Genomic DNA, 24,212 nt, shown 5'->3' on the forward strand with positions numbered 1-24,212 from the left:
CTCTTGCACCCTTTGTTATTGAAACAATGTCAGGTTTTGATATTGAATCAATGTTGAAAGCTGACATTGATTGGACGCTATATTTTCTAATACTGTTGACATTGAAACAATGTCAGATTCTGATATTGAAACACTGTTGAACTGTGATGTTGATTTTCCACCTCTTTCGCACAGTTGCTTTTTATTGAAACAAAAGTTAAAGTAAGTTAGTTTTAACCAATGCTAAACTACTGCATGTTTCCATCAATACTTAAACCACCTAAACACATAATTGTACTTATTCCTCAAATTGGACACCCTTTATATGTTAAAAAATGTCTCACAATGTATCATGTCAATAGTAACATTCTAAAAACAGAAAGCATCACACATGTAACAGAGAAAAAAAACTAAACAAAAAAAAGGTCAATAGACATGTATCGTTTACAAAATACTTTATTAAAAGACAAAGTTTCCTATTAAGATTTCTATGTTTCACGTCACTTTTAAATTTTTACTCCGGGATGGGGATGGATGATGTGCGTCCTGCGCCACCCATACGATCCAGAGCGTATCTGAGCCATTTCTGGACTGCTTGAGCAAAGACAAACTCAGACATAGAGTTCGCCCCTACCTGCTGCGTCAGGCCATCTAGGACAAAAATAGACACACACACACACAAAAAGACAAAAAGTGAATCAGAGCACATGAATAAGCTCTTGTTAATTGTCTCCAGCAGGGAGAAGGTATGTAAACTCCTAGGCTGATAAACATGAAAGTCACCAGGGGGAAATCGGCAAACTGCCACATTTGATTCCCAAAGAGCTATGAGCTGAAAATGTGATATGTCTTAGCATGGTGTATCCTTTAAAAAAAACAGACAACATGGGGTCCTTGTGTACAGCCCGAGGACAAAACAAGCCAAAGACCAAAGACTCCATCTCCAGATTAACCGGACATGAAAATCTTGTTATTAAGAAAGACAAAGTAATATAGCAAAAACTGGACATAGGAAATGTGAAACGCACCCAGCACATCAATTGATCCCTTTGTTTGTGCTGGAGTGGCGAAACGTGCCGCAAGCTGGGTGGGGCATTATGATGGTTGTAGAGCTGGGCGATAAAACGATAACGATATGTATTGCGAAATAACTTTTTCTCGATAGAAAAATTAAACTATTGCGATAGGCCTCATCTCTCTTGTCCTCTTAAAAAAAAAAAAAAAAGAACAGCCAATCCAAATTAAGTAGCGCAGAGCCGAACCAATCACAGCCGCAGCGTCACGTCACGTGACTTGTTATGTACAGCACAAGCGCCAAGGTGCACATGTGTATTTGTTTTTGCAGCCGTGCAGCCCGGGTAATGAAGGAAAGGAGTTTGCCGACTAGAGAAAAATCAACCGAGAGCGTGAGCGAAGGTTACCGAAGAAAAAACAGATGATGGTTCCAATGCTGGAGAGCTTGTCGAACGGAAGGGCCACAGAAGTTCCGTAGTGTGAAGGTATTTCGGCTATTTCAAGTCTGACAAAAAACAGAGTAGCGCGCACTGTAAATTGTGCCGAAAGCAAGTCTGGAAATACAATAAAGCGGTGCATGCTCAATCTCTGACTGAAAGCGCTAATTCGTCATTCGGCTTTTGTCAGACTAAAGTAACTGTTAAAACTGTTTGAAAAGCTAAGCTATACAACAAGGAGAGATTGAGAATTTCCTTTTAGTTCTCAGTTTATTTGATATTGACAAAAGTTAGTCAATTTTGTCTGTTCTTCTGTAAAACAAACTAAGATTTATTTTTAGAAGTAATATTTTGTTTCTAAGTGGAATTGACAATTTAGTTTTGTTTGTTTTGTTTGTTCTATTTTGAAACTTAAACGCTTTAGCGGCTACCTTTTGTGTAGTTTGCAATATTTGCCTTTATTTATCTGAAACTGAAGTCTCATGTTCCTTAAGTACATCTGCCCTGTTGAACTTATTATGGGAAATAAATATTTTAATTAAAACAAGCTGCTAATTATTTCACATTTTACTTGTGAGCAACGGCACATTTAAATCTTACAAATATAGTTATTTGGCTTATATCGTGATATATATCGTTATCGCCTGAAATGAAAAAAACATATCGTGATATGAAAAAATCTTATATCGCCCAGCTCTAGATGATTGTCATCAGTGGGCTGGGGGGCAGACTGCGGAGTGGTGAGGGCTGTTTAGAAAAAGATAATTTTTTAAGTATTTAAGAATACAGACAACTTGTCAAAAAAGTTTCCTTGTGTCAGACACAGATATGTACACAGACACTAGACAGTATTTTATTACCTGGTATTTTCACTCATGGGGCCTGGGGAAACCGTTTTTTTGTAGGCTGCTCATCCTCTGAGTCAGTATATGTGTACAGGGGATTTGGTCTGAAGAAAAGAAGTTAAAAACGGTCATAAGTAATTAGAGCTGGGCGATATATCGAGTTTTTTAAAAATATCGATATATTTTTATACGAAATATAAGATGTGACAATATCCTTTATATCGATATAGTCTATGTTACGTTATAATTATAGTTGCGGAGCCGCAAGTTTGCCTCTCGTTCGTCCACTTTTGTCTTTACGCAACGTTACTCGACCTCGCCTCTCCTTCACTGAACACAACTCCCCCTCCTCCCCCATCGCTTCACCTGCAGGCAGCGACAAGATGGACACGGCAAATCTCCGTTAATGAGTTACTGCGCATCGCCCCGTGCGTGGGGCTGGACGGCGTCAACGTGTTAACGAGCTAGCCATGCTAACGCCATGCACGGCCTGAAATCCTTTCATTTTCTCAAAAGTTGACTGCGCGCCTTTTGTATGAATTCTGGTTGTGCTTGATGACCGCGAACCGATTTTATGTGATACACAGCGCTCAGCAATCTGTCAAAAAATGTTTTAATACGACTTTGGTAAGCTACGGAGCTGCACCGCTTGATGGATTGTCGGAGCATTACGGCTACCGAGGTATGTGCCTGAGCCTCGCGGAGTAATACGTACTGTGCTTCAACGTAATATTACCGTATTGTGTGTGTATAAGGACCATAAATGGCACCTGTTCAGAGACATGGTTACGAAGCGGATTTTAAACTCCAGGCTGTCAGTCACGCAGTAGAAGCTGGGAACAGAGCAGCTGTGAAATCTGTCTTTGTTATTATGCTCAGCGTCTGTTAGTTTACATTTTGACTGCACAATTGTGAGCTCTTTGTTATGCACAAAACAACATAGTTTTCTTTTATTTATAGAGCATCATTATTTAATAAATGCTCATAATTTATTTTTGAGTAGTTTTTTTCATGTACATCTATGCTGTATGTTAATAAAAGTGCCTGTGTGACATCTGGGACACAGCTTTGACTAAGAACTCTCTTTTTGTTCTTACTTTATGGCTTTAAAAAAATATCGAGATATATATCTTATATCGCCATCCAGCTAAAAAATATCGAGATATGAATTATGGGTCATATCGCCCAGCTCTATAAGTAATTGTAAATGTGCTTTTGGCATTTTTATTCCTAAAGTTAGTTTGATTTGTAACAACACACACAGGAAACAGAGACGTGCAAGAAGGTACAGTATACAAGGAATTTTTGAAGTGCACAAGTGTACACGGCTTTGCATTTTTAAAAAGTTTACAAACTTCCACTTTTTGGACTATATTATGTGGTGATATTGCAGTATGCAATGGTAAATGGCCTGTATTTATATAGTGCTTTTGTAGTCCCTAAGGACCCCAAAGCGCTTTACATATCCAGTCATTCACCCATTCACACACACATTCACACACTGGTGATGGCAAGCTACGTTGTAGCCACAGCCACCCTGGGGCGCACTGACAGAGGCGAGGCTGCCGGACACTGGCGCCACCGGGCCTTCTGACCACCACCAGTAGGCAACGGGTGAAGTGTCTTGCCCAAGGACACAACGACCGAGACTGTCCGAGCCGGGGCTCGAACCTGCAACCTTCCGATTACAAGGCGAACTCCCAACTCTTAAGCCACGATCGCCCCCTATGCAAGCACCACAGATATGTATAAAAGACAAGATCATAGATTCTTAACAATCAAAGATATGTTTGTGAATAAAAAAGTTTTACTTGTGCTTTCTTTTAAGACTGGTCTGGGTGTCTGCTTCGGACTGAAGCAGACACCCAGTGTTCACGTAGAGATCTCTGAAGACTGCGTTCTGCTTCGTGAAATGTGGAAATACAAACACAATGTAAGGCCAGACATACATTGCGTGTGGACAAAAGGTGCAAATGCATAGAAAAATCAGCGTTTTCAAAAATACGCTGGTACGTGTGGACGTAGCCTTATTCATTATTCAAGGCACAAACGGAAAGTCATGTACGCGTGCAACGTAAAGTTAGGTTAGGTGAGCGTGCAACATACAGTCACGTGGGCATGCCGCGTGAGCATTTGAACTGAGTCTAAAGTTTTCGTTTGCGAATTGATGCGGGTGCTCTCCAATCATCAAAAGTAACAAAGTCATTGAACATGTTTATACAGTTAACTTTACGTTTACCAATCATATATAACAGATGTACAATTTTTTGTAGTACTATGCTAAAAAGCAACTACAGAGCGAAAGTCTGGGTCAATGGTCGCCGATGCGACGGCAAGGCTAACAAAGGAACCCTCGAAGTTTTAGGCTAGCTTTGTAAGGGAATATAACGGAAAAGTATGAAACGAAAATGTTTTCTTTGTTGATAGACTTTGTTGATAGACAATTTATTTATTGCCGGACTGTAAGATGAAAGTAGACACAATTTCGGGCTCCCACATTTTGTCCGAAACTGTACGTCTGTGAAGGTTCTCAGTCATCCAGGTCATCGTAGTCAAAGGAGTTTGCAAAGAAAAGCGTCTGGACTTCTTTAAGTTGCTTGAAGACATTTCACCTCTCATCCGAGAAGCTTCTTCAGTTCTAAGGTCAAATGGCAGAGAGTCCCAGATTTAAACCCAGTGGGAGTATCCCCCCAAAGAGGGACAAAGGACCCCCTGATGATCCTCTAATCACCTGAGCCAAGGTGTGAAAGCGGGTGTGGGTTGTGCCCACTGGGTTGTGCCCCCCCTCCCACCCCCCGCACAAACGCATCCTCCAAACACACACACCCATATTTTGTTTACAAACTCCATTGCGGTTTATTTCACACCTCAAACATTTAGTAAACAATTAAGCCAATACAAGTAAACGGCAATAAATTACAGGTAGTAATAAAACACACTACTAACTCTTTTACGCTACGTCCACACCTACACGGGTATTTTTGAAAACGCAGCTGTTTCTATGCGTTTGGGCCTTTCGTCCACACGTAAACGGTGTTGCGATTCACCGAAAACGGAGATTAAACTCCATTTTTAAGTTTGTGTGGATGAGGCATACAGAGTTCGTCACGCAACGACAAAGGTATGTGCCTCTTTTCACGTCACGCTGTGCGCCACGTTATTGTTTACATGAGATGAATTGCAGAATGGCAGATTGAGACAAAATACTGATACTGTTAATCTATCTGCAGTTTTTACACGCTTACATACACACGCAGTTACTGTCCCTCCGTTTAGAAAGGCAGAGGCGTCATGGTGTAATTATTTTACGTGTAGTTGTTTTTTTTCCTGTGTAATAATATTCAACATTGCTATCAATACATTTTTCAAAAAATGCCTCTCTGTGCAAAATGGGTTCAAAAACAAAAACAGCTGTGGGATACTGTTTGTCCGTGATTTGAACCGGGGGGAACAAATTACGGAAGGATCAGCCTGATATTATTTGTATCCCACTGTAACTTTACTGCATAATGAGTTAACATGTCCAGAATTTCAGGAGTAGTTATTACTAGGGCTGTGATATAACGATATATATCGGATGACAATATAAAAAAGTCTATCGTTTCATTTTACACTATCGTTTGTTTCGTGGTGTCGCAAAATAAACTGTTTACGGCAATATTTTTTCATTATTTTGATGGTCACTGTAGTGGCTATATTAATTTCCTAAAGTTCTCTCTTTCTCTTATATTTAATATAACCACACTACAGACGGACAAGCGCTTGTTTTTATGCGTTGTCGTTAGCAACAACGACGGTAAAACCACCCCGTGTCCGCTTGTTTATTTTCCACATAAACCTTTCACAATAAAGCTCAAGATCCTGTTGAGACCTTTCAAAATAAACTGAATAACGTGAAAGATGCAGAGTATTTACGGATGAGAAGCAAAAAAGAGCCGTCAGGTGCTAAAAAATAAACCTTAGACTCAAACGTTAAAACAGGGTTTTCCCCGCAGCACGCTGTGTAATAAATACTCACAAAGAAAACGGCGGCCGTTACAACCTATGTCTAAAAATGTATCGTTTCATGCATTAGTTAAAACACTCGACTCCAGGTACCCGACGCCCAGCTGGAAACACTTCACGCAAGTCGAGCTGCCCGACATTCACAGAATTTACAGAAAATGTTACATTTTTGTGATTTATATCGTTATTGGGACGATAGATGTCTTAATATCGGGATATGAGATTTTGGTCATATCGCACAGCCCTAGTTATTACAAGAAGTGTTTGTCAACTAAAAATCAACATTGTTGGATACTGTTTGGCCGTGATTTGGAGAGCCCAGCGCGTGCTCCCGACGCAGGGAAAACTATTTGCAGGGGAGACCTACCTTGGCACTTGTGCAGGTGAAGCCAAAGGGAAGACATGCTTCACCATATCTTTGGCTTGGAAGGAAGTTGGTTTGGAAACATATTTGGCGATGCTTCATCTCCTGCTTTGCGTTTGTGTGGGAGCCCCGTCAAAAACTTGTCCTTTATGCTAGCAGTGTCCAAGCGTTCTTTTTTTTTTTTTTTTTCATACCGCGCCCCCCTGCAATGGCTCTGCGCCCCCCCTAGGGGGCGGGCCCCACACTTTGGGAACCTCTGCCTTATACTAACCATGGTGCAGGCCAGAGCAGTGACTTCTCTACTCAATTCTGCTGAGAGTAAACGGAATGTCCCGCTCTACTGTACAAGACAATGGTTACCTGGAGGGATGTACCACTGTGAGAAGGGTGCTGCGGAATAGTCCAAGTGATCGGTGCTTTAATTTCCCGGTCAACTATATAAATCTGCACGTCGACACGATTTTTTAAAGCTGGTGAACTAGACCAGAAATTATTGATAACAAAAGAACCATAAATCTACTTTCTCCGGTACTTTATACCCGCTCAGTTGCAATGCAATTTAACGCTCAACTACAAATCAATGGCTTTTTGATGGTGACTGGCGCGGATGGTCAACTATAAATAGACGTTTTCTTGACGTTGTTGTTGTCACCTGGTCGACTACAAATAGATCAAATATAAATGACAAAAAACAACCGTAAATCAACATTATTACAACGTCCCTATAGTAAGACCGTCGGTTTACCACAGTACAGGGAGTGCAGAATTATTAGGCAAATGAGTATTTTGTCCACATCATCCTCTTCATGCATGTTGTCTTACTCCAAGCTGTATAGGCTCGAAAGCCTACTACCAATTAAGCATATTAGGTGATGTGCATCTCTGTAATGAGAAGGGGTGTGGTCTAATGACATCAACACCCTATATCAGGTGTGCATAATTATTAGGCAACTTCCTTTCCTTTGGCAAAATGGGTCAAAAGAAGGACTTGACAGGCTCAGAAAAGTCAAAAATAGTGAGACATCTTGCAGAGGGATGCAGCAGTCTTAAAATTGCAAAGCTTCTGAAGCGTGATCATCGAACAATCAAGCGTTTCATTCAAAATAGTCAACAGGGTCGCAAGAAGCGTGTGGAAAAACCAAGGCGCAAAATAACTGCCCATGAACTGAGAAAAGTCAAGCGTGCAGCTGCCAAGATGCCACTTGCCACCAGTTTGGCCATATTTCAGAGCTGCAACATCACTGGAGTGCCCAAAAGCACAAGGTGTGCAGTACTCAGAGACATGGCCAAGGTAAGAAAGGCTGAAAGACGACCACCACTGAACAAGACACACAAGCTGAAACGTCAAGACTGGGCCAAGAAATATCCCAAGACTGATTTTTCTAAGGTTTTATGGACTGATGAAATGAGAGTGAGTCTTGATGGGCCAGATGGATGGGCCCGTGGCTGGATTGGTAAAGGGCAAAGAGCTCCAGTCCGACTCAGACGCCAGCAAGGTGGAGGTGGAGTACTGGTTTGGGCTGGTATCATCAAAGATGAGCTTGTGGGGCCTTTTCGGGTTGAGGATGGAGTCAAGCTCAACTCCCAGTCCTACTGCCAGTTTCTGGAAGACACCTTCTTCAAGCAGTGGTACAGGAAGAAGTCTGCATCCTTCAAGAAAAACATGATTTTCATGCAGGACAATGCTCCATCACACGCGTCCAAGTACTCCACAGCGTGGCTGGCAAGAAAGGGTATAAAAGAAGAAAAACTAATGACATGGCCTCCTTGTTCACCTGATCTGAACCCCATTGAGAACCTGTGGTCCATCATCAAATGTGAGATTTACAAGGAGGGAAAACAGTACACCTCTCTGAACAGTGTCTGGGAGGCTGTGGTTACTGCTGCACGCAATGTTGATGGTGAACAGATCAAAACACTGACAGAATCCATGGATGGCAGGCTTTTGAGTGTCCTTGCAAAGAAAGGTGGCTATATTGGTCGCTGATTTGTTTTTGTTTTGTTTCTGAATGTCAGAAATGTATATTTGTGAATGTGGAGATGTTATATTGGTTTCACTGGTAAAAATAAATAATTGAAATGGGTATATATTTGTTTTTTGTTAAGTTGCCTAATAATTATGCACAGTAATAGTCACCTGCACACACAGATATCCCCCTAAAATAGCTAAAACTAAAAGCAAACTAAAAACTACTTCCAAAAACATTCAGCTTTGATATTAATGAGTTTTTTGGGTTCATTGAGAACATGGTTGTTGTTCAATAATAAAATTATTCCTCAAAAATACAACTTGCCTAATAATTCTGCACTCCCTGTATTTCAATGTTGTTACAACATTGGCATTTCAACCGTGAGACAGATCGGATGAAAAATCAAGATCAATTCAATGTAGTCTTGCTATCTGGGTATACATCTCCAAAAGTTGATTCTGTTAATCTGGACGTAGCGTTTTGTGGGAGAAATGTTTCGTCACTCATCCAAGTGACTTCTTCGGTCTCAGCTGACTGCAGGTTTCCCCAATCTTATAAACAGTACATTTGCATAATGACTGAAACCAGCACACTGAAGGAACAATGGGCTGGGAGGTCAGTTCCTTAATCTTAATTCTGCAAATTCTCATGACCATTGATCAACAACCACTGACCAAAACCCACTGATCAATGGCCATGAGTACCATTCACAGAGAGTTGGGGAATGGCTGCAATCACAGCATTGTAAGATGGCGAAAGATGTACCCTTAGGCCCCCTCCTCGATTCAGAGATGGTCTTTCCCTCCTGCTCTGGCTCGCCACGCTCCGGCTCACAGAGCTCCTCCGGCGGCGGCACGGGCTTCCCCTGCTCGCTGAGCTCCTCCCCTGGCGGTGATGACGGCGACACGGCAGCAGCAGGCGGTGGATGTGGTGGCAGAGTAGTGGACGTGGAAGGTGGAACAGATGACAGCTGAAGTACTAGCTGGGCAGCGGACTGAGTGACTAGCTGGGCAGCAGACTGAGTTGAGGGTGATATGGCTATCATGAAGGGTGGAGAGGATGAAAATGTTACAGCTGGCTCAACAAATTCCAGGGGTCCAGAGCCAACTGAGACCTCCAGTTCGGCCTCTGGGGAAGTCCTGGGGAGAACCTCCGTCTCCATGTGGCCAGAAAAGTCATCTGGGTCTGCATGCTCTGAGCTCCCTAGCTCCTAGCTCACAGTCTCAAAGAGAACATTTTCTGAGCTTTTGGAGGTAAAGCAAACAGTGTCTGACCCCACTGACTCTGAGCTAACTACTTCAGGCCTGACTATGTAAAATTCTGCCCCAGAATTAGCACTCAGACCACAGTCGTCTGTCGGTGGTCCAATAATCTCCACTGGGGGTTCAGTTACCCCTTTTACAGTTTCTCCATTGTTAATTGCCGTAGCGGCTATAGTCTCTATTTCCATGTTCACAGGGAGGGAATTTACAACCCCGGCAGAGTCTATTTTACTCACGGTGGCGTCCAGAGCCGCTGGTCCTGAGTCTTCAACAAGCACAGGAGTGAGTGTAGATGTGGCTGAACGCTGCTTGCAAGGACGCCTTCTCCATGAAGGCGAGGCCGTGTGTATGGAAACCGTCCTCTGCTGTTCATCTGTGTTTTGACTTTCAATGACAGGATTTATTGAAACAAAGGAGTCTGATTTACTCACTGCGGTAATGAGTGAGTAAATCTGGGTAGCTTTTGGAAGAGTATATTTGACACTATGTCTAAAATATGCGGCATTCCAATTACACCCTGTCCATTTATGGCTGTTTTCGGGGTGACGCTTTGTGTTGCCAGTCTTTCTAAATCCACCTTTCATGGGCAATGGGTTAAGGATGTTATGTATTATGTTCAGCTGGAAAAGATCCGCTACACTTCAAAAAGCTCAACTCAGGAATTCTATGACGTGTAGCGATCGTTTTTTTACTTAATTTGAAAGTATAAACGCGGATGTTATTGCTTAGTGGGGTTTTGTGTGTGTGTGTGTGTGTGTGTGTGTGTGTGTTTAATTTTTGTTCAATAAAAATAAAACCTTGATTAAAAAAAAGAAGAAATAAACGGATGTAAGTTATGTAAATAAAGGTGAGCATGTGACTGAGCTCGTGCAGCAGAGAGGAGAGTGTTGGAGTGCACACATGTGTTTGATGGAAACTTGCATGTTTGACCTGCAGCAGAATCATGAAATGATGTGAAGAAGAAGAAGAACGTAGCTCAGTGCTGACAAGTCAGTCCTGTTTAAAGCTGCTCTTAAAACAACAACAACGTGACATCAAATGTTTAAAGTCAAAGTTCAAACTGTTTGTGGCTTTTTGAAAATGAGAGCAGCTTCAAAATCAAAGCAGCTGTGAACCATCTCTATGCTGCAGTGATACAGCCAGAAACATCCTTTACACCTGAATCCATCATCGCCATGGAAACAACATAAAGCCAAACTCAATGAGTCCTTCAGTGAGTAACTCAGTAAATGAATGAGTTACATGAAGCTGCACTTTATCTCCTGACTTTGTTGAACTTTACTGAGCATGATGATGATGATGATGGTAGCAGCTCTATAGTGAGCAGCAGATGAAGAGTTCAGGCAGCAGAGTCTTCATCACTTTGCGTGTCCACCTGCAGATGTAGCAGATGTGTTAGAGCAGGATGAGTGTTTGTGTTGTAAGAGTGTAAAACAGTGTTCAGCTGCTCTGATGGAAGATGTGTTTAACATGGAGCTTCATTATGTACAGGAAGGACAAGATGGAGTCCATCAGTAGTGTGTGTTTGTTTTTATGCAGCTCACATCAAATCATCACTAAATGTTTCCTTCTTATTTTTACAGTGTTTATCCTCAGTGGTCATGTCTTCATGAAGCAATCAGGTTCTTTGTGAATCTGTTCTGTGCAGCAGCAGAGAGAGAACAGCAGACAGGAGAGAAGATACTGGAGCTGTTATTATCAGTGTGCAGATACAAAAACAGTTCTTTTGAAGAGAAATGGTGTGACTTCCTCATGGACCTGTACTGTTATGAGACTAAAACAGGCTTGAGTGTCCTTCCATCACTACACTCAGTTTTCCAGTCAGCTCCTGCAGTCTGGTCCATAAACCTCTCAGAGAGAAAGACCTCCATCCTCCTGGAAGTGCTGAAACTCCAACCAGAAAAAAAGGAAGTGATGCTGACAGGCTGCTCACATGAAGAGAGTGAAGTGAGGAGTTTCCTGCAGTGTCTGCCTTATATCTCACAGCTCAGGTAAATGAAATCTTCTTCACATGAGTCAAATATCTGTAAGAAAAGATGTGCTGTGAAAAGAAGTGATGGAAATATTTGAAACTCCATAAACTATAAAGTGATGATTTTGTCTTGTGCTGTTTGTTTGTCATCAGCATCATATTTGTGACTTTATCTACATGGATCATATTGTAAATGTATTCAGACTCTGTCATATTTCAGAGGGAAACGTGCTCAGTACACCACTGTGTTTCACTGACTTGTTCAGCTGTTTGTTGCTATGAAGTTTCATATTTTTTATAAATCTCAGATGAAACAGGATCTAAAATAAGAAGTTCTCATCAGAAAGGTTAGATTTTATTTAGATTTGATGAATTGAATTGATTGCATGTTAAATTCAATAAGCTGATGTAAGTTGTGTGAATGAAGGTGAGCATGTGACTGAGCTCATGCAGCAGAGAGGAGAGTGTTGGAGTGCACACATGTGTTTGATGGAAACTTGCATGTTTGACCTGCAGCAGAATCATGAAATGATGTGAAGAAGAAGAAGAACGTAGCTCAGTGCTGACAAGTCAGTCCTGTTTAAAGCGGCTCTTAAAACAACAACAACGTGACATCAAATGTTTAAAATCAAAGTTCAAACTGTTTGTGGCTTTTTGAAAATGAGAGCAGCTTCAAAATCAGAGCAGCTGTGAACCATCTCTATGCTGCAGTGATACAGCCAGAAACATCCTTTACACCTGAATCCATCATCGCCATGGAAACAACATGAAAGCAAACTCAATGAGTCCTTCAGTGAGTAACTCAGTAAATGAATGAGTTACATGAAGCTGCACTTTATCTCCTGACTTTGTTGAACTTTACTGAGCATGATGATGATGATGGTAGCAGCTCTATAGTGAGCAGCAGATTAGTACTAAGATAGGTCTGGAGGAGCTGCGCAGCCTGATAAGTAGACAGATGAACGCTAATCCTGGGGTGGTTGTGATTGTGGCTCGAGAATTTAGTCATGCAGAGACTGTGTTACCCAAATTCCATAAATTCATATAAAGTCCAACAAGGGACAAAAAAATTCTGGATCAGGTCTACTGCAAAGGGTCATATAAGGCTGCTGCAGCCATCCCCTCTTAATTTCACTGTGGTTAATATTTTCAATGGAAACTACACATGACATACAAAAATTACACATGATGTAGTAGAGTTCTTTAGAATTTTTTTTTTTTTTTTTTTAAAGTATGTTAAGCACTTTGGCAAAATTCGCTTTTACGTATCATCTGTCTCATAATGTCTAATAAGCTTCATACAGTTAAGCACAATCAGTACATGACAGAAACACAAACTTTATATCTCTTAACAAAAATATAGTGGTGGGCGGATCGATCCAAATATCGATAGTATCGATCCCAAGTCGGGATCGGTATCGGATCGATACTGGCCTGGTTAGATCGATTCTTTACTTTGAGTTCTGCTTGCTTGCTACGCTGTGCTTTCGGCAAAAACGAAACAGCCAGGTCGCTGGACTCGCCGCTCCTGTGACAGCGGAGAGCAGGCACACTTTGCTCCCCCCCCCCCCCCCCCCCTTCTTATGTTTCGGTGTTGCGCTGACACGTCACGTGACTTAGACACTTTGGGGTTGTTAAGTTGTTTACATATTAATAATATATATTGTTTTTGTTGTTGAGAATTTTAATTGTCATTTTTGTATTATAGTTTATCAACAGTATTTGTTTTAATTTGTTTACTGGTTTGCGTGCACTTAAGATTTACAAAAAGAAAAAAAAGATCGCCACCACAGCAGACCCGATGGCATTTTCATGCTTCGCGCATCATTTATTCTTACAATAATCCCACGGTTGCTGTAATAGTACATTCAACGGCTGCAGCTCTCCCACTGGCAGCCGTACACATCACCACCACCAAACCTGCAGCGGCATCGCAGAACACGCCCTGCCACATACCCCCTTGCCAGCTTCACCCCACCCCACGAGCAGGCGAGGGAATCGGCCCGGACCGTCGGCGCCCCATTCCCCGGCCCAGCGACGGGGAAGTGTCCACTCTGGCGGTCGCCCGCGCCTCCAGTGGAAGCCCGGGAGCTGGCCTGATGGCCACCCATATGGCAAGCAGAGGCGGCGGAGCAGGAGTGGAAGTGAGCCGGGGCTCAGAGGCAGCTGGGCAGACGGCCGAAGCGGACAGCATGCCGCCCTCAGGCAGGACCCCCGCGCACCTCGACCTCCATCTCCAGCTTGGCAGGTCCCGCTGGCGCGCCAGCCTCCGGCTCACCCCGAGCCGCGCGCTGTCCACCCTTACAGTGATCACACGGTTGCTGTAACAGTAGCCTACATTAAACGGCTGCAGCCTTCCTGCTGCCAGCTATACACATCAACACCAAAAACAACAACAGCACAAGCAGCGCACAGGTTTTAAGCCGGTGAGGCATGATTGTAGATGCAATGAAGGTGAGTCCATCTCACCTGCAGCAGCATCGCAGACGGCTGCCACAATAATAAAGCATTTTTTATTTAATTATAAATTAATTATTTCTCCTAATTATGTCCCGGATTTTAAGTAATTAATAATACAAAAGGAAAAATCACAAAAAACACTTAAGGTCATGAAAATTAATTGCGATTTAGCAATTCAATGAGGCATCCACCTTGTTTATTGAAAAGTATTGGTATCGGTATTGGTATCGGCGATACTGGCCCGTATTTACTTGGTATTGGATCGATACCAAAATATGCAGTATCGCACACCACTACAAAAATAGTTCACATGTATGCCTGAATAAAAACAATCAATCAGAATCAGAATACTTTATTGATCCCTAGGGGAAATTATTTTTCATTACAGTGCTCCATTATAAACAAACATTAACAAAGACGGACAATACACTAACTAAGAATAGCACAATATATACATGCATATATTTATACATAAAAGTCACTTATTAATAAATAGCTGAAAAAGGAAGAACGTGTTGCAGTAAACAGTGTGTTAAGTGGATGAGTTGTACAGGGAGATGGCCACAGGCAGGAATGATTTCCTGTGTCGTTCAGTGGTGCTTTTCGGTAATCTCAGTCTTTCACTGAACGCGCTCCTGTGACTGACCAGCATTTCATGGAGTGGGTGGGAGGTGTTATCCAACATTGTCTTTATCTTTGACAACATCCGCCTCTCCGACACCACCTTGAGGGAGTCCAGCTCCATCCCCACAACACTACTGGCCTTACGGATCAGTTTATCGAGTCTGTTGGCATCAGCGACCCTCAGCCTGCTCCCCCAGCATGCAACAGCATAGAGGATCGCACTGGCCACAACAGACTCATAGAAAATCCTGAGCATTTTCTGGCAGATGTTGAAAGACCTCAGTCGCCTCAAAAAATAGAGACGACTCTGGCCCTTCCTGTAAAGTGCTGTGGTGTTTTTAGCCAAGTCCAGTTTATTGTCAATGTAGACTCCAAGGTATTTATAGTCCTCCACAATGTCAACACTGACCCCCTGAATTGAAACAGGGGTCAAGTGTTTCCTGGTCTTCCTGAAGTCCACTATCAATTCCTTGGTCTTTGCCACGTTGAGCTGCAGATGATTCTGCTCACACCACGTGACAAAGGAGTCGACTACAGCCCGGTACTCTGTCTCATCATCCCTGCTGATACATCCAACCACCGCGGAGTCATCAGAAAACTTCTGAAGATGGCAGGTCTCTGTGCAGTGGCTGAAGTCTGTGGTGTAGAGGGTGAAGAGGAAAGGGGAGAGGACAGTCCCCTGTGGTGCCCCTGTGTTGCTGATTATACTGATTATCACACTTTGGGAGACGTACATATTGTGGTCTTCCTGTCAGGTAATCAACAATCCAGGACACCAGAGAAGCATTCACCTGCATCGCTGTTAATTTACCACCCAGGAGGGTCGGCCTGATGGTGTTGAAAGCACTGGAAAAGTCAAAAAAACATGACCCTCACAGTGCTCGCCGGCTGGTCCAGATGGGTGTAGACACGATTGAGCAGATAGATGATGGCATCCTCTGTTCCAAGACGAGGCTGATAAGCAAATTGAAGGGGATCCAGATGTGGTCTGACAATGGGTCGCAGCTGGTCCAGGATGAGCCTTTCCAGGGTCTTCATGATGTGGGAGGTCAGTGCCATGGGCCTGTAATCCTGGAGGCCACTGGGACGTGACGTCTTTGGTATGGGGACGAGGCGTGATGTCTTCCACAGCACTGGGACCCTCTGCAGACTCAAACTCAGCATAAACAGTTTACGAAAGACTCCACACAGCTGGGGGGCACAGGCCTTGAGGACGCGGAGACTCCGTCTGGTCCAGCAGACTTGCCTGAGTGGAGTCTCCTCATTTGCATCTCAACCTGGTATTGAGTGAAGGTGATGGGTGGGGGAGGGGTGACAAGACTATCACAGGAGGCAACAGTGCTATGTGAAGAGAGAGGTTGGCACAGTGGTGTGGCTCTGGATTCCAGGCTGACCACAGGTGAGGTTGTGGGGGTTTGAGCAGACACTGTAGTGTCGAATCTATTGAAAAACAAATTCAACTCGTTAGCTCTATTCTCACCTCCCTCAGCTCCCCTACTGTTGGTTGGCCTGAATCCAGTGATGGTCTTCATGCCCCTCCACACCTCTCTCATGCTGTTCTGCTGGAGTTTCCACTCCAGCTTCCTCCTGTAATTGTCCTTAGCCTCTCTGATCTTGTCCTTTAGTAACACCTGGACCTTCCTCACCTCCTCTTTATTGCCCCCTCTGAAAGCCCTCTTCTTGTTGTTGAGGAGGGCTTTGATGTCCTTAGTCACCCACGGCTTGTTATTTGGGTAACAATGTACAGTCTGAGCTGGAACAATGGAGTCGGTGCAGAAAGTTATGTAGTCTGTGATACACTCAGTAAGCCCGTTGATTTCCAGCCCTGTAGTTCCACCATGGCCTCCTCTGACCACCTCCTAATGCTCCTCGTGGTCACAGGTTCCCTCCTCACTAGGGCTGGGTATCGTCACTGATTTCTAGAATCGATTCGTTTCCGATTCACAAGGTCCCGAATCGATTCGATCCACGATTCGATTCGATTCAATTCGATTTGAATCTGGGAAATTTTGACAGTCAGAAATATTATAATTCAGATCAGTACATTTACATATTTTTGTATCTATAAAAAGGAAGCTGACACAAGCAAAACTTTATTAAAGGTGTGAGCATCACAGCAGATGCCTTTGTGTCAAAGTAGCTGAAGATAAAACACAGAAAAACATGAAGGTGGTTTTCCTGGCCTGGGATTTTATAAAAATATTCTGCAGTACATCAAAAATGAAAGACACCATTAATCAACATGTGAACGTTACCTCTGACGTTACAGCGGTTTTATTAGAGACACGGCTGAGCATTTTGCATAATTTTAAAAAGTTTAAATTTGTTCAGTATTGAACGGCAGAAATTAGGTTTTCTTTTCGGAAGTATGTAAAACGTAAAAAAAAAAACAGCGGCCGACAGCGCTGTAAACAACGGTAGACTTGTGCGTAACAAGCAAGCGAATAATGCAGAAAACAGATATTTAGATGGGAAACTGTTCTTGAAGTACAGAGGGAGAGAGAGAGAGAGAGAGCTGTGCATGAAGTGTGATTTTATCGTGGTGGAAGCAAAACAGCAAAAGTCAGAGGGAATTCATGACGATGTTTATGTGAAGCGTAGTTTAGATCTTCTTTTGCTGCTAGTTCGGTCAATATTGTTTGGAGAGAGATCAAACTAACAGCTTTAGAATCAGCACAAAAAGGGCGTGAACACAAAGTGCGGACCCGCCGACAGATCAGAATCAGCGAGCTGTCGGGTTTCAGCCCTGTCCGTGCGGTCAGGTGAGAAAGGCGACATCTCACTGATTCTGATCCGCAGGTCCGCGCTTTGTGTTTACATCCTTGTGCAGAATCCGTGTTCCTGCTCTCATTTACTGTCTTAGCTGTTTGGTGGTTGTTGAAATTTTGTGAGGTTTCACCTGAGATTCTGGCGTTTCGGGCAAAATAAATTTATATTAAAAAAATCGATTCAGGATTTTAATGAATCAATTTCACGTTATCCAAGCCAGAATCGATTTTAATCGATGAATCGATTATTAAAACCCACCCCTACTCCTCACAATTGGCACAGCGGGGGTTGAGGTGAATCAGGTTATGATCTGATCTTCCAAGTGGGGGGAGGGAGGAGGAGCTGTATGCATCCTTGACATTAGCATACAGTAGGTCGAAAATTTTCTCTCCCCTGGTGGGACAGTCCACATATTGTCTGAATGTTGGTAGTGTATTGTCCAGTGATTTTTTTTTTTTTTCAAACAAGTGACATGTTACAACGCTTTTAGTTTTATTTTAGTAAAAACTCAAAACTTACAATTGACAGCTACTGGGGTTTGGAAGAGAACTGAACAAATATTTAAAATATAATCTGATCATTTTTGTAGCAGCCTTCAGGATCTCCACGTATTAACATGCTGTTTTTAGACTTGATGGATAGCATTAACAACCTGTTAGCTGCAAATAACCATTTGCAGTTCCACATGATTATTAACAGAAAAAAAGAAAACATATTACGTAGCCTTCAGCAATAGTAATAAATCACATGGCAATAGTACATTCATGTAGTTGTAAAAAACATGACAGTATGTTAAGCAGTGTTGGGTAAGTTACTTTAAATTAGTAACTTAGTTACATTACTAGTTACTTCTCTAAAAAAGTAACTGAGTTACTTCAAGTTACTCGTTACTTTCAAAGTAACTAGTTACTAGGGAAAGTAACTTTGGTTTTACTCAGAATTCTCTTGTTAATGTGTTGCTTCCGTAACTGGATACCCAGCCACACTGCCAGTCTTCTAGCTTGCTTACTTGCCACAAGTGCACTGTGCCACCTACCAATAGAAAGGAAAAAATAATGTGCACATTTCCACAAGAGAAATCCCACGCCTGGACCGTCGTTGACCGCCGCCATGATTCTAGCCTGCTTTTTACATCCAACACAAAAACTGCAGTCGTGGTGCTTTTGATTGTACTCAGAACTTGGAAATTCTGCCTTCTGAATAGGAAGATGTAGGTAACACCAGACTGCAGATGAGCTGCATACAGGGCTGGACTGGGACAAAAAAATCGTCCCGGGCATTTTGACTAGAGACCGGCCCACCATTATAGGAAAAATCATAAAGCCTTTGAATGAAAATAAACACTGTTGTGACAGTGATGTACACTGTTCTGATGGTATATATGTATCAATCTATCAATTGTTTGTTGTAAGACTCAGATAATTATTTTTTTTTAAAGCGAGACATTTTAAATGAGAATAATAAAGAAAAGTATTTCTTTGTGCCCCCCTTTCCCTGTTAATGCCCTACCTGGCCCCCTGGCAACACTTTGCTAGATCCACCCCTGCACAGTTACCAGTTGTCAGCTACATAGAAAAGGATCCTGGTGTTATTTGTCTCTCAGAAACAGCTCATAACTTCCCTTCAACTCATTCATGTCATCTAAAAGGTAAACCTGTTTCTCCATCACCTGTTCAGCTCTGATGATTCAGTAAGGACATCTCCTGGTTTCATCTTCATGTTTCACTCTCACCAGATAACCAAACCGATATCATGACCAGCAGCTTTACAGCTGTGGCTCCAGCAAACATCAGCTGATACTAGCAATTAATATTAAATAAATTCTAACAACAGCTGATCAAGCTTAAACGTGCTGCTGTTGTTTAACGCGACATCCGCTGGTTTCCTCTTTCTGGCGCAAAGTGGGCGATAAATAAACAAGAGAGAAAAGCCGATCAGCTGATCATTGATCAGTTTCGTGATTGAAGTAGAAATGGGAGAGAATGACAGAAGAAGAGGCAGCTGTGCAGCTTCAGCTTTGTGTCTTTTTCATTGTAGCTGAAGTCCGGGACAAACTGTGTTCCTTTTCACCTCAGTACGAAACGCGTAATATTTTCTCTGAATACCAGACGATTCTGTTTTTTACGGGACGGTTGGCAACTCTAATAATTAACCGTATGAACAAAATCAGTAACATAGCACCCACACAGCTGTATAGAAACTCCGTCATGCTAGCTAGCACACAGTACGAAAATGTCAGCATACCGAAAATAAACTCCACCTAAACTTGGTTTATATCTGACTCCGATAGACTGCAGGTCATAACTTCTTACCTGAAGTTCAGTTCACCTGACACGCGGACCGGCGGCCGCTTCGGGTCTCTCCTCTTGCCTCCCACCTGCTGGCTTCCACCACTTGCTAATGTTATTGAATCTGTGGAAGCTCCGCGATATCCACCACACGAAGTAACGAGTAACGAGCCTATCTAAATCCCACTAACGAGTAACGCGTTCCTGGTTTTGTCATAATAACTAGTTACCGTGCTCGTTACCACAATAATAACGTAGTTACTGTAACGCGTTACTTAATAACGCGTTAGTCCCAACACTGATATTAAGTAATCCAAAGTATTCAGAATACGTTACTCTCATTGAGTAACGTAACGGAATATGTTACAAAATACATTTAGGGGCATGTATTCTGTAATCTCTAGTGGAATACATTATAAAAGTAACTTTGCTAACTCTGACGGTCTGATGGTTTCATAAGAAAACATATATTTCTGTTTAACCCAGGCAAACAATCTCTTTGGCCATTTTTACATTTCACTTTTCTAATAAGTTGATGTATAGTTCTCTGAAGTACAATCATGAAAGCACCACAGTTATTACCCAAACTTTTCTGTAAAAAGAGCTCAGTTTATTTCAATTATTCAATTTTCTAGATTACTTAAGTCACTTATTCAAATCCTATACTGTTCCAATTTATATAGTTTTTAACATAGAAAAGCACACCCCCACCTTGACCATAAGTTATGTCTTTTTGGAACAAATTATACCCAACATTTAATATGTCAGCTAGAGAATTGTTCACAATTGCAGGATTATGCTTGTTGTTGTTACATGGTGTTGGATCTTTCCTTGGTGTGGAGTTTGGAGGTGACACATTATTGCTTTTCCATTGTTAACCCTATGGAGTCCAGTGTATAATTGGCCGTTTTGACTACTTTTGATTTTACCTCTATAATTCACCTTTAAAAACTGTTTACTCACATTGAGTAACTTAACAGAATACGTTACAAAATCTCTTTCGGCTCTTTCGGCTCCGAACCGGCTCTTCAGGTTGTTTTGTTGCTTTAATTAATTTGTTATTAACAACAATATAAAATTATGCAAAAAAAGGAATTAATAATGTAAAAAACCCCGTGGTTTTATATATATATGTTTATATATAAATATATACGGTGGCCTCTAGAGACAAAGCACGTACAAACTCCAAAACGCATTTCTAGCGTTAACTGAACTTCCAAAACAGAGCTACCTAGATCACTTAAATTACAGTATTGAAAGCATATGTGTATTGTTTGTGTATTTATACACAGGCACTCATATATATTCAAATAATTTAAAAAAAATGTTCATTTACCTGTTACTACCACACCAAATCCAGTCGTTGGTACTTACTTCCTGGCTTGTGTAGTCACTGGTAACAAAAGCTCAACACTGCGCCTAGCATCCTGGAGCACTTCTGTCGTCTTTTGTACGTGTTTTGGAGTTTGTACGTGCTTCGGAGTTTGTACGTGCTTCGGGGTTTGTACGTGTTTTGGAGTTTGTACGTGCTTCGGGGTTTGTACGTGTTTTGGAGTTTGTACGCGCTTCGGGGTTTGTACGTGTTTCGGAGTTTGTACGTGCTTCGGAGTTTTTACGTGTTTTGGAGTTTGTACGTGCTTCGGAGTTTTTACGTGTTTTGGAGTTTGTACGTGTTTTGTCTCTAGGGGCCACCGTAAATATACTTTTATTTATTCACTCCACATAAAATGTAATAAATAAATCATATAATACAAAAACCAACTATTTACATTTCACCTTTAAACTATTTAATTTTTCAGCTTTTTCCTTTTAAACAAATTTAAAGTGAAACAACACAAAACACTGCAAACCACAACACAGTTAAATTTAAATAAAAATATGAAAACAAAAAGAAGATGCACATTCTCTGTCATATGGATCTGCATGAATAAACTTTCTGAATCCTTTATCATCCGCAACTGAAAATAGTTGTGGATGATTACTATACCTTTCTAATGTGACGTTGTTGGCCCCGGCTCTCTTTCTCTCTCTCTCCCTCCCGCTCTGTTCCTGTGCTACTGCGAGTGTAACTACCGCCCCTCCCCCCTTTTCCCAGCAAAGCACAAGGCTCTCGTGCGGAGTGAAGCGGGAAAAAAGTGCGAGAGAGAGGGTGAGAGAAAGGAAAAAAAAAAAAACGTCTCGCGTCGTTCACTTCAAAGAGGCGGCTCTAAGAGCCGTTTCGTTCGCGACGGACACATCACTAGAGGGAAAGCTTTTTGCAAGAGCTGTCAAAGCCATCCGCCCACGTGCCCTCCCTCCCCTGCAGACACAGTCGGTACTGTAAAGAGTTCTGCATTTATCTTTAAAAAAAAGATGTTTGAAGATGTTAGAAGAGGATGAGTGTGTTGTAAAAATGTAAAACAGTGTTCAGCTGCTCTGATGGAAGATGTGTTTAACATGGAGCTTGATTATGTACAGGAAGGACAAGATGGAGTCCATCAGTAGTGTGTGGTTGTATTTATGCAGCTGAGACCAAATCATCACTAAATGTTTTCTTATTGTTCCAGTGTTGATTTATGGGATCAAGATGAAGAAACCAGTTTCTTTGTGAATCTGTTCTGTGCAGCAGCAGAGAGAGAACAGCAGACAGGAGAGAAGATACTGGAGCTGTTATCATCAGTGTGCACATATCAAACATTCCATTTAATTGACACTGATATGGATGATGATTATTTGCAGAAATATCAGTCTGGCTTTCTGTTGGATCTGTGCTCCTATTTGAAGGACTATGAGACTAAAACAGGCTTGAGTGTCCTTCCATCATTACAGTCAGTTTTCCAGTCAGCTCCTGCAGTCTGGTCCATAAACCTCTCAGAGAGAAAGACCTCCATCCTCCTGGAAGTGCTGAAACTCCAACCAGAGAAGAAACAAGTGAAGCTGACAGGCTGCTCACATGAAGAGAGTGAAGTGAGGAGTTTCCTGCAGTGTCTGCCTTATATCTCACAGCTCAGGTAAATAAGACATATTTTGAATTAATATTTTCATTTGCAGAATTTTTCCAGCATGTTTTCTGATTTCATCCTTACTGTGTTTCAGCTGTGATCCAGACTTCTTCCAGAGAGTGTGTACATCGTGTACATCGATGTCTGTAAGATCCAGAGAGGAGGCCCAGCAGCTGGAGTCTCTGCTGCAGCTCCTGGGGTTCCAGCTGCTGTTAACAGGAGAGTTACACAGGAAAAGCTGCTGGTCTGTGGGGAGAGTTCTCAAACTGTGTGGCTCTAAAGTGGATCTCATCCTCACACCCAGCAAGATGTCTGCCAGAGGAGCCGCTCTCCTCTTTAGACACACAACACAACTACACAGTCTGAGGCAGGAAGTGAAATCATGACTCCCTCTTGTTCTTCTAACACCATTTATCTGCTGTCCACTTTGAATCTTTAGTTCTTGGTGTTCATCATTTCTGCTCTTTTGTCTCTGTGATCTTCAGGCTTTCCATCGACATGTCCTTGCTCCTGTTTCAGTGGGTAAGAAGAGGCAGAGTGGTCTGTCCACTGGCTGTTGAAGAGCTTTCTCTTGTGCCTAAGAAAGCCCGACCATCACAGAGAGTAATGTTGAGGGCTGTCAGTAGTTTGGCTTCCCTGCTGAGATACTGGACAGTCGGACGGTTAGACCTGACTGAGACCTGCATCCCTGCTCAGGGTCTCATTACACTGCTGCTCCATGATGCTCCTCTAACAGTCAAGTAAATGTCTTTCCTGAACATCACAGGCCAAATAACATGTAGATTTTTACTTCAAAGCTTATTTTATATTTATGATCTCTGCAGACTGAGTGAAGAGAGCTTCCAGCAGCTTCTGTGTCTCCTCCATGAAATCCAGGACAAGGACTTGACGTTGTCCTTCTTGAGTAAGGTTGGTGGAGACCTGACCTCCTGCTGTCTGAACTGGGAGCTTCTTCACTATCTGCTGCAGCAGTCGTCAGCTCAGACCATCACTGTGGACCTGAGGAAGAACCTCTTCTTACAGGAGGAAACCACACGTCTGCTTCCCTTTCTGGACAGGATTGTGTTTAAAAGGTGCTGAATGTAGTTTGATCTTTTACCAAACACAGTTTCTGCTGTTTAATCAGGAGGATTTGAAATGCTGTCTCATCTTTAATCAGCAGTTTATGGATCCTTTAAACAAAGTTGGAAATAAACTGTTTGTTTTCAGGCCCAGTCCCAGCTTTGTGATGAGCTCCATCAG

General features: G+C 42.3%; 1 protein-coding gene and 1 long non-coding RNA gene across 2 annotated transcripts in view; one reads left to right on the forward strand and one right to left on the reverse strand.

Annotated features, from left to right (window-relative positions):
* The window catches only part of LOC102077781 (uncharacterized), a 160,465-nt gene that overhangs the window by 54,402 nt on the left and 81,851 nt on the right, over positions 1-24,212 (forward strand). The window lies entirely within an intron of this gene.
* LOC109204444 (uncharacterized) lies at positions 11,463-22,903 on the reverse strand. Its single transcript, XR_002063920.2, has 3 exons — positions 22,756-22,903; positions 16,477-16,480; positions 11,463-11,639 (listed from the first exon to the last, which is right to left on the reverse strand). It is a non-coding gene; the product is annotated as an uncharacterized LOC109204444 (long non-coding RNA).

This window comes from Oreochromis niloticus, linkage group LG23 (genome assembly GCF_001858045.2).
Source record: "Oreochromis niloticus isolate F11D_XX linkage group LG23, O_niloticus_UMD_NMBU, whole genome shotgun sequence".
NCBI classification, from domain to species: Eukaryota; Metazoa; Chordata; class Actinopteri; order Cichliformes; family Cichlidae; genus Oreochromis; species Oreochromis niloticus.